This window comes from Podarcis pityusensis (genome assembly GCF_964106645.2).
Source record: "Podarcis pityusensis genome assembly, chromosome: 4".
Lineage (NCBI taxonomy): Eukaryota > Metazoa > Chordata > Lepidosauria > Squamata > Lacertidae > Podarcis > Podarcis pityusensis.
Window position 1 is genome coordinate 63,766,021 of NC_138027.1, and position 15,911 is coordinate 63,781,931.

The window sequence follows — 15,911 nt, forward strand, 5'->3', positions numbered from 1 at the left end:
CGCTCCCCAAATGTTGGGCACAATGCAGTGCGCCTGCTCAATACCCTCCAAGCCTCAGAATCAAGGGCAGAAGCAGGCCAGACAGGAACTCTCGAAAGTGACAAGGAGAGCATCTGCTTGGCCACCAGAGAGTTCTATCAGAAGGGGCTGACTTGGGAGGAAGGGTCTATCCAGGAGGAGAGAAAAGACCCAGCTGCAACTCAATAATGCTCTATCTCAGGCATCCCCAAACTTGGGTCTGCAGCTGTTTTGGGACCACAACTCCCACCATCCACCAGTGGTCAGGGATGATGGGAGCTATAGTCCCAAAACAGCTAGAGGGCTGAGTTTGGGGATGCCTGCTCTATCTTGTTTTGAACTACAGTTCCCATCATCCCTGACCATTGGTTCTGCTAGCTAGGGACTTGTAGTCCAAAAACAGCTGGAGACACAAAGTTTGGGAAACCCTGGTATAGCTGAGCATCCACACCTGGTACTGTGTCGTAGACACCAATGAAACTGGCTTATCAGCTCTTCCTACCAACTTCCCACCCACCTTCCAGTTTTTCCTCTTTTTCTGATATCCTGAGTAAAACATTTCTATTAGCATGCCTTTAAAAAATAACTAAAGGATAGGGCAGGGTTTTTTTATTTTTTTATTTTAAAAAATGTGTTTGAACCATTAAGCTCCAACAGTGCAATTTTATACATGTTACCACAGAAGGCCTATTGTTTCCTATGGGGCTTACTCCCAAGTAAGCATGTGTGTATGACTGAAGCCTAAATCACTTCCAGTGCTTTCTTGTAAATCTCTACTTGCAGGCAAACAACATTGTGTTTGATGTGGCTTACTCCCCATTCAGCTCTGATTCAGGTTCCACATGAAGAGCACAATTTCCTGTTCTATTTAGTCATTTCTAAATCTAAGTGCAAACCCTTTGGGCTTTCCAAATGTTTTACCTTGTGTTGCTTGCATGTGCAGCCCAGCTGGGAGATCCAGGTGGCCACAAACTTCACTCTGTGTCACTGCAAGCCATGCTGTTTTTGCTGTTGGAGGTGTGATGGACCTCTCTGTCCCTATGTGTGTTTTATGCTATATCTAAGCAGCAGCAGCAGGTGTTATAGAAAGCACCATATGTTCCTTGAACATTTCAGAAAAAACCCATGATGGACACATTTCACTGAGCTTTACATAATTGTAAGAACATTACTAGATTCTCCATGGTAGGTGCAAGGACCTGGTTGTTTTGCTTTTCTTTATTCATATCCAGCTAATTAAGGATGTTTGAACATTGTCTTGCCTTTTATGAATCCATCTGTTAACTAAGTAGATACTCCAGCATCTCAGTGTAGGGAGTATTCTGAACACATTTCATCATGATAGTTACCACCCATTGAGACACAAATCATTTTTCATTTCAGAAATTTTTTTAGGAACAAATGTAACAAGATTAATAGACAGAATGCATTTGTGCGCCATAAATAGCATGTTAAGTCAGGTGGGAGAGCATTCTGTTTGACGGTCACACGCATGCATTTTTGCTGTGCCTATGGAGCCAATAGGGATTAAGTTTTTATTAGCAGATGCGCATTCCAAGCATCTTGTTTGGGAACTTGTTGCTGGCAATGCAAATCTTCTCCAACCTGCTGTAGCGAAGAGGCAATGGGAGGGAGGTTGGTGCAATGTCCCATCCAAGAGGGAGACATCCCTTTCTTACAAAATGTAGAATGTGAAGTTACTAGTGATAACTAGCTGACATTATAGTGGTCCAACCAGTCTAAAAGCCTATTAATTCTACTATTACAAGTTGCATCCATAAAGCATTAGGTTGATCCATTAATAATCCTAGAGTTGAAAGAGATGATACTCTGAGCACTTTTTGAGGGTTCAGACATACTAAACATCCATTGGCATTCAGTTTATTTTAACAAAGAAAGACTAGAAATTAGAAGATGTAGTTTAAAATAGATTGCTTTGGCCATATTGTTACTAAATAACACAAATTAAATATTTAATTGTTGCTGCTTCCCTTGAGGAAGGAGGATCCATGTTCCTCTAAGTTACAGGCTGTTTGGGTAGCTAATAAAAGCATTATTTTCCTAATGAAGTAGATTTATCCAAGCTTCGCACTTTTTCACTTGAGAAATACAATAATATATCAAAATATATTCGGTGTAAAACTTTTAATCAGAACATTTGCAATGCTTTTGCGACAACACAGTAATGGCTGTCGTAGGGAAGAGAATATAATACTGTACAACTATTTGTGTGAAAGTTTAATGCAAACAAGAGTTTTCCTCTAGGAGCAGATTTTGACCTTGCAGTTCAACAACTGAAATTGTAATTCTTTGCTTGCTGCTGCTCTGAAAAGCAAAGGATACTTCATGTCTCCTGCCTCAAGACCCAATTGCTGCTGTTCTTTGTAACCATCAATCTTCATTTGGCTTGCTTTGCAAAGAAATTAACCTTCCTGTAGTGTTGCCTTCCCCCTCCCCCCCCCCCACTTATTTTATCGAAGTGTAACATAAGCCTTGAATAGCCATATATGCTTCATGAACATTCCGTGTTACTGTTTAAAAAGATATAGTGGCAATGTAAGCACTGAATCAGCATTGAGATTCACATGATCAATTTATTTTCTTGTCAAATAAAGCTCTTTAATGGTTTGCATTTTGTACGGTTGGCTGTTTCAATAAAATCTATTTAATTAACTATCAAGATCTGACGGAACACACTTAGGCACTGTCATTCATTTCAAATGAACAATAATTTCCATCAAAGACAACATGCCAACCATTTTAATGAGATATTTCAACCTTAGCAGGGTTTCATGTTAATGATCAAAAATAAATATCTCAGGGATTTTTTTTAATCAAACTATCATTACTAACCACTTCTCATTAATATTGTGATAGACTGTCACTGCTTATTCACCAAATGCTCCATGCTTAGAACAAATCCTAAAGTGATTATGCAAATCACAGGTAAATGGGGGGGGGGGGTGGCCAGCAACATTAGTCTTAATTCATCATTCAATACCTGATACCATTATTGCTTTATTCCCACAGAAGAAACATATAAAGTCCATAGCTCAGGAGTAATCACATACTTTCCAGTAATGAAGTCTTGGCATCCCCTGTTAAAGGACCCCACATAGACCTTGGAAAGTCATTGTCAGCCAAACTAGGTACCACCAGGTAAGATGGACCAATCAGGTGCCTCAGGAAAAAGCAGGAAAAGTGAGATGTGACTTTCAAAAGCAAATGATTTATATGGGGTAAAAATTAATCAACTCACCCACCTTCAGATTTTTATTTTTTTTAATATTACAGGTTTCTGGAAGGAAATCTGGAAGGAAGTATCAGCTAAATCTAACAGAGTGCAGACAGAGTGATTAAAACTGATTGTGGCTTCCTCTCAGATTCTAAATTCAAAGCATGGAAAATGGTCAGAGGGAGAATGAAAGCAAAGAAGCACACAAGAGGATTGTGCTTCAAAAGCCTTCATAATAAAATATAGTAATTAGTTTGAAGAAAATCCCATAAATTTACAGGAATTCAAATTGCAGACTGATAGAACAAATTATTTTACACAGAGTAATGAGCAAGCCATTACAAGGCCCTGCCCACATTCCTTCCTGACTACATAGTTCACGTCACATTTCATAAAAACACTCTACTTTAAAAAAAAAAAAAACACCTCAGAAATTAAAACTTGTTCCTTCCACTATACAATAGCTAGGGAGCTCACAGTCAACTAGACCTGTTAGCAGAGGACCTCATGAATGGTGACATGAATGCATACACTTGAGAGCAATTAGCTATCATGCATATTTTTGCTTGAAGTATGGAGATCTTTGTCTGAAGAATGATGTTTTAAACCAGAGCTTTCCAAACTATGTGTCACGACACATCAGTGTGTCGGCTGCAGTCCTCTCGGGACTGGAAAGAGGTTGGTTTAACTTCCAGTTTGCTAGTAAAACTGAATTACTGTGTTGCAAAATGATGCGTGCCTAAAAAGTGTGTCACCAACATGAACAGTTTGGAAAGCTCTGTTTTTAGCAATGAGCCATTCTTCATAATCTCTTTGAAAACATTGAAGTCAGCTGAATACAGCAATAAATATCAATAAAAATAAATTGTTGTAGTTGTTGTTTTGTATTTGTTTACAAATATACATGCAATGTTTGTTGCCATCAACCCATGCTACAAAATACATATAGAGACATTTGGAGGACTATATTTGGCACTTGGGTCTTAGCTAGAGCAAGAACAATTTCCATTGAAAAATCACAAGTAGCCCAGAAAGATATGGGGTATGCATGTGCCATGCACAGTGCATTAAATAGGTTAGCCTCCCAAAAAAGCAGGCTGATAGATATTTAGCCAAAATGCTGGGAGGTGAGGCAAGTCTTCCTGTCCCAACATGCCATCCACCACTAGCTCTGGGATGCCATTTGTGCCTGCAGCAGGTCCACTTCAGGATATGAATTCAGATGGGAAGGAAAATGGACTACAGATTCTTAGGAATTCATCTAGGCGATTAGTGTACAGTGGTACCTCGGGTTAAGTACTTAATTCGTTCCAGAGGTCCGTTCTTAACCTGAAACTGTTCTTAACCTGAAGCACCACTTTAGCTAATGGGGCCTCCCGCTGCCGCCGTGCCTCCAGAGTACGATTTCTGTTCTCATCCTGAAGCAAAGTTCTTAACCTGAAGCACTATTTCTGGGTTAGCGGAGTCTGTAACCTGAAGCATATGTAACCCGAGGTACCACTGTATATTATCAGCAAAGAAGATGGTTTCATTTTCTTCCTCTCCTATCTATGCTTTTTCGTGCGGACCAACAATGGAGGAAATAAAACGCAAGAGCTTAGATAAGAAACTAATCATATCTGAACAAGTACAGGAACCGTAAGAGAACGGAAAGGAAAGGTCATAGTACAGATCAATTACACAGTCACTGATTGAATAAAAGACAGTAATTCAGTTGGAAAAGCCTTTCTTCATTCTTGTGGTTTATGAAGAGCCGTAGAGGCCTGCAATTGAATTGAAACCGCCTAGAGTTCCCTTTGGGGCTACCAAATGATACTGTTAATCACTGTTACTGTTAGTACAAAAACTGTAGCCAGATATAAAACAAATAATGAAAAGACTCTGCCGCACCTCGGGCATTGGATACCTGAAGGAACTGGGGAGGCGTATAGTATTGTATTGCATACCAAAGCCATATTTCAGACAATTGGACTCTACCAGTGCTTGATAATAGTGTCTCCCCTCTCTACCTACCCTCTATTTACATAGTGCTTGTCTCTGTGGAACCTCGTTGTGAGGCTGTAAAGCAGCAGCAGGGCTCTCGGGACAGTAATCCAATCTCAATAACTAATCTCTTAATCTAGTTTGAAATACTGATTCAGTGCCGGCCACCTTGGGTTGAGCTTTCTATTATATTATAATATCAGCAAAGCTGCTCCCTTGGAAGACAGATGTAACCCTTTCAGCGCTAACTCTTCATCTCTGGGAAAAACGTCAACAGGACGACTTCGGCCTTCAATCCCTCACCCACTATCCCAGCCCACCCATCAAGAAAAGAGGAAGACTGCAGTCTTACACACGCTTAGCTGAGAGTAACTCATTTAACTCAATGGGAATTGCTTCTGAATAGACAAGCGCCTGTGTTCTAAACAGGGAAGCCCTATACATGTCTACTCAGAGGTAAACCGCACTGAGCTTACTGGGACTTCCTCCCAGGTAAGCATCTATGGAGTTTCAACCGTCAAGTCCCAAAGGTGCTGTTTGTTTGCTTGCTTGCTTGCTTGCTTGCTTGCTTGCTTGCTTGCTTGCTTTGGCGTATTTATAATCAAAATTCTCAAGGTGACTCACTTAAAACACAATAAAATAGGCAATGGTGTACTTGTTACCAGAGCAGGACAAAGGTGTATACGCTATATAAAGGTATATATAGTTCTCCAATGTTTCAAGAAGTGCCATTCTGCAACTGACTTCCTGACCTGGAATTGACTATTGAAACAAATGGATCCCTCACAGGCCAGGGCTACCTCACTGGGCTGCTTTTGATGTCTCTCATAGCTCCAGCTCTGGTTGCAGAAGCAGGAGGCACTGGAGGAGCAATGAAGCTTCTCTCACACGCCTCCAAAGTTGGAAATGTAAATGTGTTGCATTTTATTGTGACAAATGCAATGCATTTCAAGTGCTTCTCTTCTACAGCAGAACAAAAATAATTTCCATCTCTACATATCATCATAAGGAACTCACAGTAATTGTCAATTGCATTTGACACTTTTCAAAGAACTAGCTTTCTTTATTGTCCCTTTTATAATATAGTCAACCCTGTCATTTGGCTCATCCACAGGGGGAGAGAATTGCTTCACAAATCTTATCACTATACAACACTGTGCAGCACTGCACTTATGCTCACACTACTATGTGTCTCTTGCCCCTTTGAGTGCCATCCCATGGATTTTACCAAGGGAGCCACCAGCTCATTCAGAGCCTGGTATTTCAGAATATCCATTTTTATTTTTTTAATGCTGATGCACAGACAAACTTATTGAAGCAAATGCCATCATATTAGTAATGTAGCAAGAGAAAAATGTTGGTATTACTGAAGTAGAAAGGGAAAAAAATATTATGCTTGGAATTCTTATTTAACACAACTGCCATGAAGCAGAAAAACTATTAAGCAGTTAATGAAAAAAGACAGAGGCTATTACATTAGTAATGTATAATGGGGCAGATGGGGTAGAATCATCATTATTAACTACAACCTTGAAGCCAGCCCTTCTATTAGACGGGCTGCTCAGCTGCTACCCATCTGGCTGTTGAAAGTCTCTTCAGAGCATCTTGCTCTAAGGAAAGGGTTCCTTCTGCAGAGTGGGGCATTCTGGCTGAAGTGGTCCAGGAGAGCCCCTGCACTGCTACCATTTTCCCACAGCTTCTGGATTTTATTTTATTTTAATAAATTAAAAATTTTATATTAGGTAACTTTACTTTTTTAACTAAATCTAAAATAAAAATTATAGCTGAAGCAGAAATGTGCTAGCACAGGCACTCTCCCAGGTGGCCTCTCCCAGAATACCTTACTCATCTGAAGGATCTTTGGGGTGCAGAGGAGGGGCAACGAGAACAGACTAACAGAGCTGCCTCTGCATTACAAGCATCAAAAGTATTTAAATGTAAGCAGTGAAAGGAAGGAGGAAGGGAAGCGGCAGGGTTGCCTCAGCAGTGCCATGTCTTACCCAATCTAGTATACTCTGTTTGTTTATTTAACAAAAATGATTTTAAGAACCTGTTTCAAACCATATTAAAATATGGTTAAAATCAACACCAGCTATAAAAAAAAGAATACACGCATCCTCTCTAAGGTCTGGCTAGGCTTGTCTAAACAAAAAATGTTTTTAAAAGGCATCAAACAAAATACAGTGCAGGTGCCTGTCTGATGTCAACAGGCAGGGAGTTCCAAAGCATAGGTGATGCCACACCAAAATATCAGTTTATTGCAAGTGCAGAATTGGTATAATTTTGGCACCTGTAAGAGCAGACATAGGCAAACTTGGCCCTCCAGCTGTTTTGGGACTACAACTCCCATCATCCCTAGCTAACAGGATCAGTGGTCAGGGATGATGGGAGTTGTAGTCCCAAAACATCTGGAGGGCTGAGTTTGCCTATGCCTGTGTAAGAGAGCCACTTCCACAGATCAAAGCAGTTGAGCGAGCCATCCTGCAAGTAAACTGGTCCCAAGCTATTAAGGACTTTATATACTAATAGAAACACATTGAACTTGGCCTGGTAGCAAATGGGCAAATAGTGCATCTCTCTGAGCAGAGATGTTATATGCAGACACATCTTGACCTATTTCCTGCCACAAAGCAAAACACTAAGTAATAGGAATGTGCCTATGAACTGAACCACACTACTTAAGATTGCTGCTTCTGCTTCTTTCTTTTAGATATAAAACATTTCATTTACTAAACATTAAGTTTCAGGCAATAATGCTTGGAGTTCTCATCATTTTTGACAGTACTTAATACATCTTGGTTTTCACTGAACTATGAAATATCATTGCCAAATAAAAATCATATTAATGACACTGCTTGGGGGGAGGGGCATTATATAATATAATTTGTACCTCAGGTTTGCGAGATGAATATTTGTCACTGAAGGTTTTTTTCCACCCTGTAGTTATCAATTTAATTAGCTTTTTTTCTGTTCTTACAAATGATTTTTAGCCATCCTCAGGTATTCTTTCTCCCCACCAACAAATGTTCCTGTTAGGATTGATGAGAAATCAATACCTTTCGCAAGTGTTCACTGAAAGAATGCAGTTGTCTCCAATAGCTGCAAATGAGAGGGGATTTAAGCTACGAGCATTTGCCATTCAAGCATGAAAACAGCACTGGTGCTCCTGCTGCTAAGCAGCATGGTCCCTAATGGGAGAGCATATCTCATTGCAGGCCCACACCAGTATTATTTACCCTGGGGGGAAACCATGAATAGCATAACGCATGGCAAACGCAATGCACAGAACCTCTTAGAATAAACCCCAGCATGGAAAGACAAAATGATTACAGTCACATTGCCTCAAAAATTAGCTGAGTCTAAAAGATGATTTTATTTTTTCCCCTTGATTCAGGAAATTGTGCTTCACAAAAGTTCCTTAATAGCAAATCTTGAATCTGAGAATTAATCTTATATACGCCCTCTGCTCCTGTTCCATTCTTCTGAAGCCCCTGGAAGCTAATACTACAGTCAATGGACTAAATGGGGGGTATGGAGTACTCTTTCTTCCCTCATCTTCACTGTGCTAATGAAATATTAACCGTTGTCCTTCCTGTGACAGGCACAATCTTACAGTACAGTGCAGCTTGTCCAAATGGCCTTGGGACATATGACCTCAGTCCAGTTCTCCATGCTTGCACAGCTGTGGGCTGCCATCTACTGCTATCCAACGAGATGTCAAGTCAAATGGCTGCTGATAAAGTTAAACACTCGTTTTGGAAAGAAGAGAAATATTCAAGCTGTTACCGCATGAAGTCTGTCTGTCCTGACGTCAATACTCTAGGCAAGTCTTTCCCAATCTTGAGAGCCCAGATGCTGTTGTACTGCAATTCCCATCTTTCCTGACCATTGGGTTGTGCTGGCTGGGGCTGATGGGAGTTGTAGTACAAAAATGTCTGGGGACCACGGTTGGGAAAAGCTGCTCTAGGCTTTTCCCAACACTCTCACAGGTCCTCATAGGCAGTGTCATAACATATTTAATGGGCAATATTTGCTTAGCACCTAACCTTCATTCCTTGCTGTTTAGACAGGATTTATTCATCAGGAACATAAAAGTGCAAACCTGAGGATGGCTTGCATCTTATTCCAAGTATAATAGAAGTCTAAAGACAAGCTATGTCTCAAAAAAAATAGAGAGAGAGCTATATTTTTAGAAAATGAAAAGCAATCTTCTGCGTGTCTCTGAAAGAAAAGTGAACTAACATGGTAACATTTGAGTCACTGCTGCTGCCATTTATACAAAAAAATTTACAACGTTGCAACTGGGAATGACTACAAGTAGGTAATATGTTACACTCTTTATACGGCTTCATAAATTAAATTCTTTACAAACTATACCCTGGACCAACTCTGGAACTTTACCTTCTATCAGAGGAATTTATGGGATTCCATTAGCCCTATTATCAGAAATCCAACAATATCGCAAACTATTTACAATTGAAAAGTAAACTTGAGGAAGAAAATTATCAGTATCTTTGGCATTCTCCTTAGGAAAGTCATTAATTGACCAGCATAAGCTCAAATTCTTGTATGAAAAAATGCAGAGTGAGAATCAGCTTATTTTTCTACACTGTGAGTTGTCCCTAAAATCTGCCCTGTAACTGTAACATACCAAAACAACCCATATTTTGCACCACAAAGCTTTGCTCTGGTATTTGAGTAGCGAACTCAGGCAGGTTGTTGACTATTCTACTATTTGGAACTTACTGATGAGGACATTGTGACTAGCTTCCCCACCCACCCTCATCCACACACTATTTATTACATTCATATTCCAACTTTCTTCAGTAGGAGGAATTAGGATACCTAAGCAGTCACACATCCAGCAGCAGGATGGAAATATGATTGCAACAGCATGCCACACATTCTGAAGAAACCATGTGCCCACCATCAATCCAGTAGTCCAATTCTACCCGGCATTATTTACTTACACCTGTATGTGCAGATATATTGTTCTAAAATCCACAGCTTAGGTTCAAGCCATAACTGAAGTTCAAGCTAGAAGATTATTAGTGGGCAGTTCATACTATTCGGCAGGAAAGCATTCTAACTAGGACCAGGTTCATAGTTTGGGGGTACTTATTGATCCATCCATTAATCAGGCCCAAATCAGATCTAATGCCATCAAGTGAAGACAGGAGGCCAGCTCATGATTCATAGACCCTGGTCCAGCTTAACCGTAAACCCAGACTGCTCTGTTTTGATGCTTTCACCAATGCAAGCTTTCAGCAGGTGGACTAGGCAGCTCGGCACTTGCAGAGACCTGCAGAGCTGTTCTCGTCCTCTTGCATGTCCTCTAAATGTGTTCTTAGGGCTCCTCCCAACCCTCCAGAGCAGATTTGGGGAGCGGAGGAAAGCCCATTGCACTACTGCTAATATTTGCACTAGGGTAACTATTTAATTGCATACCACCAAAAGTCCCATCTTCAGGTGGTAGAAAACCCTGCTTCTGAACAGCTAGACTGTATGTTCTCTAAGACACACACACACACACACACACACACACCAAAACAAAAACAAAAACTAAGGACACCATGTTGGTCCTTAAGAAAAAAGCCAAAATGGAGTCAGACAATTATTAGGACAAACTAAAATATATATAAAAGAGTGAACAAGCTTTCAAGTTCTCCAGAACTCTTCATCAGGCTGGATGTTAAACAAAGCGTGTTGCAGGGGGTGGGAGAGTGAGAGATTTTGATAACTGTATTGCTCCTGGTCTCCTGACCTGAATAAAAGAGCACACACCCACACAGTTCCCTTAGGGGCACAATATTCTAAAGGTCTCTGAACAAATTTAACATGCATTAACTATCCTATTACCTTTCTATTTAGGGAACTTAATTCAAAGCATAGCAAATGTTAATGTGTTCAATTACATATGCAATCGTATTAAACAGACAGCTAGTTCCAACATTTCAGCTGCTTCAGGCATCAATATACATTAATTGGCTATTGAGTAGGACTGTTCTTGCCATGATATCTTATCCAGATATCTATCGGAATAACAAAACAATATTTCAGCACTCGTGATAAGTTAGCTACTTCACCATTCTTCAAAGGAGCAGGATTGCTTTTAATTGCAAATGCTCTTGATGAATGTTTAGACTATTAGACCTTATGGTTGCCCAAATAAGAGTTGCTTCAATTAGCAAAGCTGATTAACCTGGATACTTCAGTTATGGTTACCTGCTTACAATAACTTAGAATATTGTAAATGTTACAGTGGGGGTTGCCCTCCAGATGGACTCCACTTCCCATCAACCCAATCAGCATGGGCAGAGATAGCCAGGAATGATAGGAGTTGTAGTCCAACAACATCTGGGTGGAGAATGCACTTCAGGAATGCTACTTTTGGTGGGATCTCTATGGCAGTCCTAACAATGGGCTATGACACTTAGAGACCATGATTGAAAGGAAGACCGCAAGGTAGTAGTGGTCCATTTCTTTCTAAGAGCAGCCACTGTTATTGAAAAGGAACTGAGTGAGATGCAAATAAATCATTTTGATCTAGAAAACCATCTCTTGTGGCATTTGAAGGCCAGCTAGGGGTCCTTGGGACTTCACTGGTGAGGAAAATCAATGTCTCCTTCAGAAAATTATGTTTGTATGGGATGATCTCCCATTTATCAATACCATTCTAAGCATCCCTTTGTTGATCTAGATCAGGCATGGCCAAACTTGGCCCTCCAGCTGTTTTGGGACTACAATTTCCATCATCCCTGACCACTGATCCTGTTAGCTAGGGATGATGGGAGTTGTAGTCCCAAAACTGCTGGAGGGCCAAGTTTGGCCATGCCTGATCTAGAGTTACCCAGATAATTACAGACAGTGTGGATTTAACCCAATATATGAGAAACAACATTTGTTCAAGTGCCAGTTGCTACCCAGAAGTAATTTAAGGCATGAATTGTGGACTAGGCTGAGAATTGTGTTGAAAAAGAAGCACAGCTGGAAAATGGAAATGAAAACCATTTCACTGGCCATTGGGTCTGGCAGGGTAGAAGTCATAGAGACCAACACTCACCAGAGATATATTGCACACATTCACATGACTGGTATCCCATATGGTATCCAACAATACGATACAAGATGGGCCAACTTCAGGCTTGAGAACATATCCAACATTAAAAGCAGATTGCTCTCTGTCATAGTACTTCACATTTGAATATTTAGCAAGCTCCCATCTTGGGCTTCAGCACATTTCTATGTTTTATAAACAGTTCAACAAACAAGAAGCCAGACACCATCACCTGAAAGCACTAGTTTCCTGGAGCGAGGAATCATTACCAAAAAGGAATTATAGACTACATTCAGGAAACAAACTGAAATTGCTGTCCCTTATCAGCATAGCATCTCACATTTTTCCAGCCACATGGCAATTGCTAATAAGATTGCATTTCAGACAACTAAATGATGAATTTTGAAGCTCTCTTATTATTTGAGACCTCAACTTTAGTTCAAGGGCATCATAATTTATCACTGATTTAAATCTCTTTGAAATATGGATGAAATTCTAGTAGTATTAAAGTCAATGGTATACAAATAGAACTGTTTCACTTGAGCAGAACATTTCTACTATGAATAAATGGAATAATACATTTCAAGAACACTTGTTGTAACTAAGATGCAATGGAACCTCTTTGCATCCAGGGGCTATTTGTGCAAACATAGGTGATTGCCACATGCAAGTTTCAGCAGACACACAAACATAAAGAAAGTAAATAACTTGTGGTGGCAGATGCATAACCACTTTCCAAAAGGTAGAAAGTACTGTGAATACAACCAAAGAATGAGAATTGATGCCCAGGCAAGGAGTGGAAACTTAGGGAGTCAAGCAAACTTTCCCTATGAATTTGATGAAGAGTTAAGAGCGGAGCAAAAGCAGTAGCTAAAAGCTGAAAGGTACCTATGTAAAGAAAAGACAGCTTCCGTTTTTAAAAATAAATAAATTACAGCTTTTTATTTACTTCTTTAGAGTAATGAGAATAGGCGGCATAAGGAGTGGGGGAGAAACATAAAGGGTCTTTAAGAGTGTCTTGTTGTGTAAGTATTGCCTTAGGAATCATGCTTAAAGGTTTCATAGAAACATATAGATTACATATTTTTAATGAAGTAATTATGTATTATGAGAATAAGACATAATTGTTTAATAATGGTACATAATTACCATAAATAATACATAATTACCACCCATGACTTTATACTGCTAAAAATAATACCACCTGAAGTCAGGTATAGAGCAGGTAGGTGCGGCTTGGCCAGAATGGCTTGGTGGTCTAGATGGGAAGGACTGGTGAGCCAAATTAGACCCATGGGTCAGAGGCTCCCCACTCCTGGTTTATAAGATGGGTCGCATATTAAAATCCCAGTGTGCTAAATGGTGTATTTTCTGCAGGCTTGGCCCATCTTCAGGAAGAGCACAGGATTGGATAATGACAATTCACAATAATTGAGTGCACTGTTTTGACATGCTTCAAATCATAACAGTAAAAGCATGCCTTCATAATAAAATATAGATGGAGATGGAAAAACATAGAACAACAATAAATATAATGGAAGATATCTGAAGTAATTTTGACAGTTTCCCTAAACAATAGTGTTTATGTAAATTGGTAAACTGGAAGGAATCTATTCATGGGGTGTAGGAAAACAAGAAAATTGTTTAAAGAGCAACAGCTTGAGCAGCAATCCATGATACAATAAGCAAAGTTGCAGATGGGAAATCTCAGGGCAAAGTGCACCAGGAAGTTTCTAAAATAATTTTCTAGTGGTATCACCATATAGCCAGTTCAGATTGATGCAATGAAACATGTATTAAAAAATCAATTATATAAAAGAGAGCACCCGTGAGAAATAAAAATAATGCAGTATGTGGTTTGCATAGAGAAGGATTAACCACCTACGCCCCAGTTCTGAATCTTCTTGTGTTCCCATTGCTGCTGTGGATTAACAAATTTACTCCGCTTTGGCAAAGCACTTTGTGATAAGGGTACTGTAACTGTAGTTGTAAATGCAATGGAAACAACTTTATACCTAAGGGCTTCTCAAGACTGCCTCCTTAGGCCTTCCTCATAGTACACTAACACAATGTACTATATGGCTGCTTTGAACAATGGATCCTGTCGGATACTCTTCATTGCCCACACCTTAGCCAAGCCCAATGAACAAAGCAATCCTAAGTGGGGTTGGGACACAGCAAAGTCCTGCTGGCTTGTGTCACCAAGGGCAGAATATGGAGCCTGTTTCATCAAGCTTTTCTGTCTGGCAGATCTTTTCATTTCATTTCTCCCCATTCAAAGCAATGCAGGAGCACTAGCTACAGGGCTGGAATAGTTTAGGGTCTGGAATGACTGCCTTTCAGGGGAATCGTGCAGCTTTGGATCCAGCAGATTCATAGCCTGTTTCTACCTTGGAACACCTCGTTTCATGGCTCTGTGCTTACAGCCACCAGCAGGAACACTACTGATCAGTGGCATGGCATGGGTTGCTAGTGCCCCGGACCACACAGAGCGGGGTGGGAGGGAGGGAATGAAATGGACAGAGTACACATGCACATTCAACTGCCTAATGGCATCCACGCCACCCAGGAGATTGCAGTCACAGAGATAAGAAAATAAGAGTTTTTCTGGGGAGATGACTTCCTGGTTTGCATGGACAAGCCATTTTCAACAGAACCCAGTGATGGAAGAGCATAGCTGTATTGAGGGAGCACCGTGTGTTGAAATTGTGTGCCCCTTAACAAATTTTGCACCCAGGGCAACCAGCCCCGTGGCCCTCCCACACACTATGCCACTGCTACTGGTGGTAACTTTCCTATTGCTCAGCACATTGCAGATGCTGTAGTGAAGCCCCTCTCCCCTTCTGTCAGCAGAGTCTGACAGAGGGGCACTTCCACCATTTCCTAAACTCCTGGCTGGACATGCACATCCCCTATATGACATTTTAACACAGTTAAAAAGTCTGGTTTACATATGCATGTTCATCACTTAGTGATTCCAATGAGAAGGAATGGCATGGTCCATCAAAAACATAATGTTTCTCCATTGAATTAGGCTGCCATTTGGCTGCCAGTCACTAAGCATCTTAGTAAGTAGAGAAGCAAAGTGATGTAACTGCAAGTGTACACCAGGCCCTGATAGAACAAGATGCTTCTTTGGAACTGTTCTTCTGATGATCTGACCAAAGCCCGTGCATCTGAATAAATAACAGCAGAGATGTACACATTATATCCAAGAATGTGCTGGAAAGGAAACAATATTGTCAAACGAACTAAAGGGATCCTCTGATTTCCAGCCATTCCAAACAGTTCTGCCAAAGTCCCACATTTATTTCAGAAGAGGGCACTGTGGGATGCAGTGCTGTTAAAAAATCAAACAAATCAGCCCAAGACTCTACACCAGTTGCCAATACCATGTAATTTGCAGTTAATTACTTTTGTTTTTGTTTAGAGAACTATGCATGCAATTTATTTTGTACAAATAAATTATCATTCGTGCTCATACTCAGTTGAGAGAGAAGGACTGCTTTGCACCATAAGAAGCAAAAATATTTCTAAACTATCAGAGAGACTTTTCACATTTTTTTTTTAAACAGCTCTCATAATGCAGACAGATCCTTACTCCCTGCCAAGTTCCAC

At 40.3% G+C, this 15,911-nt stretch overlaps 1 long non-coding RNA gene and 1 pseudogene across 4 annotated transcripts in view; one reads left to right on the forward strand and one right to left on the reverse strand.

The window, feature by feature from the left end:
- Window positions 1-15,911, reverse strand: part of LOC308476085 — a 573,910-nt gene that overhangs the window by 430,417 nt on the left and 127,582 nt on the right. The window lies entirely within an intron of this gene.
- LOC308476371 overlaps window positions 8,951-15,911 on the forward strand; it is a 35,702-nt pseudogene continuing 28,741 nt past the window's right edge. The window contains exon 1 of the transcript in view: window positions 8,951-9,059. The product of the transcript in view is annotated as an uncharacterized misc_RNA (transcript). The remainder of the gene's footprint in view (window positions 9,060-15,911) is intronic.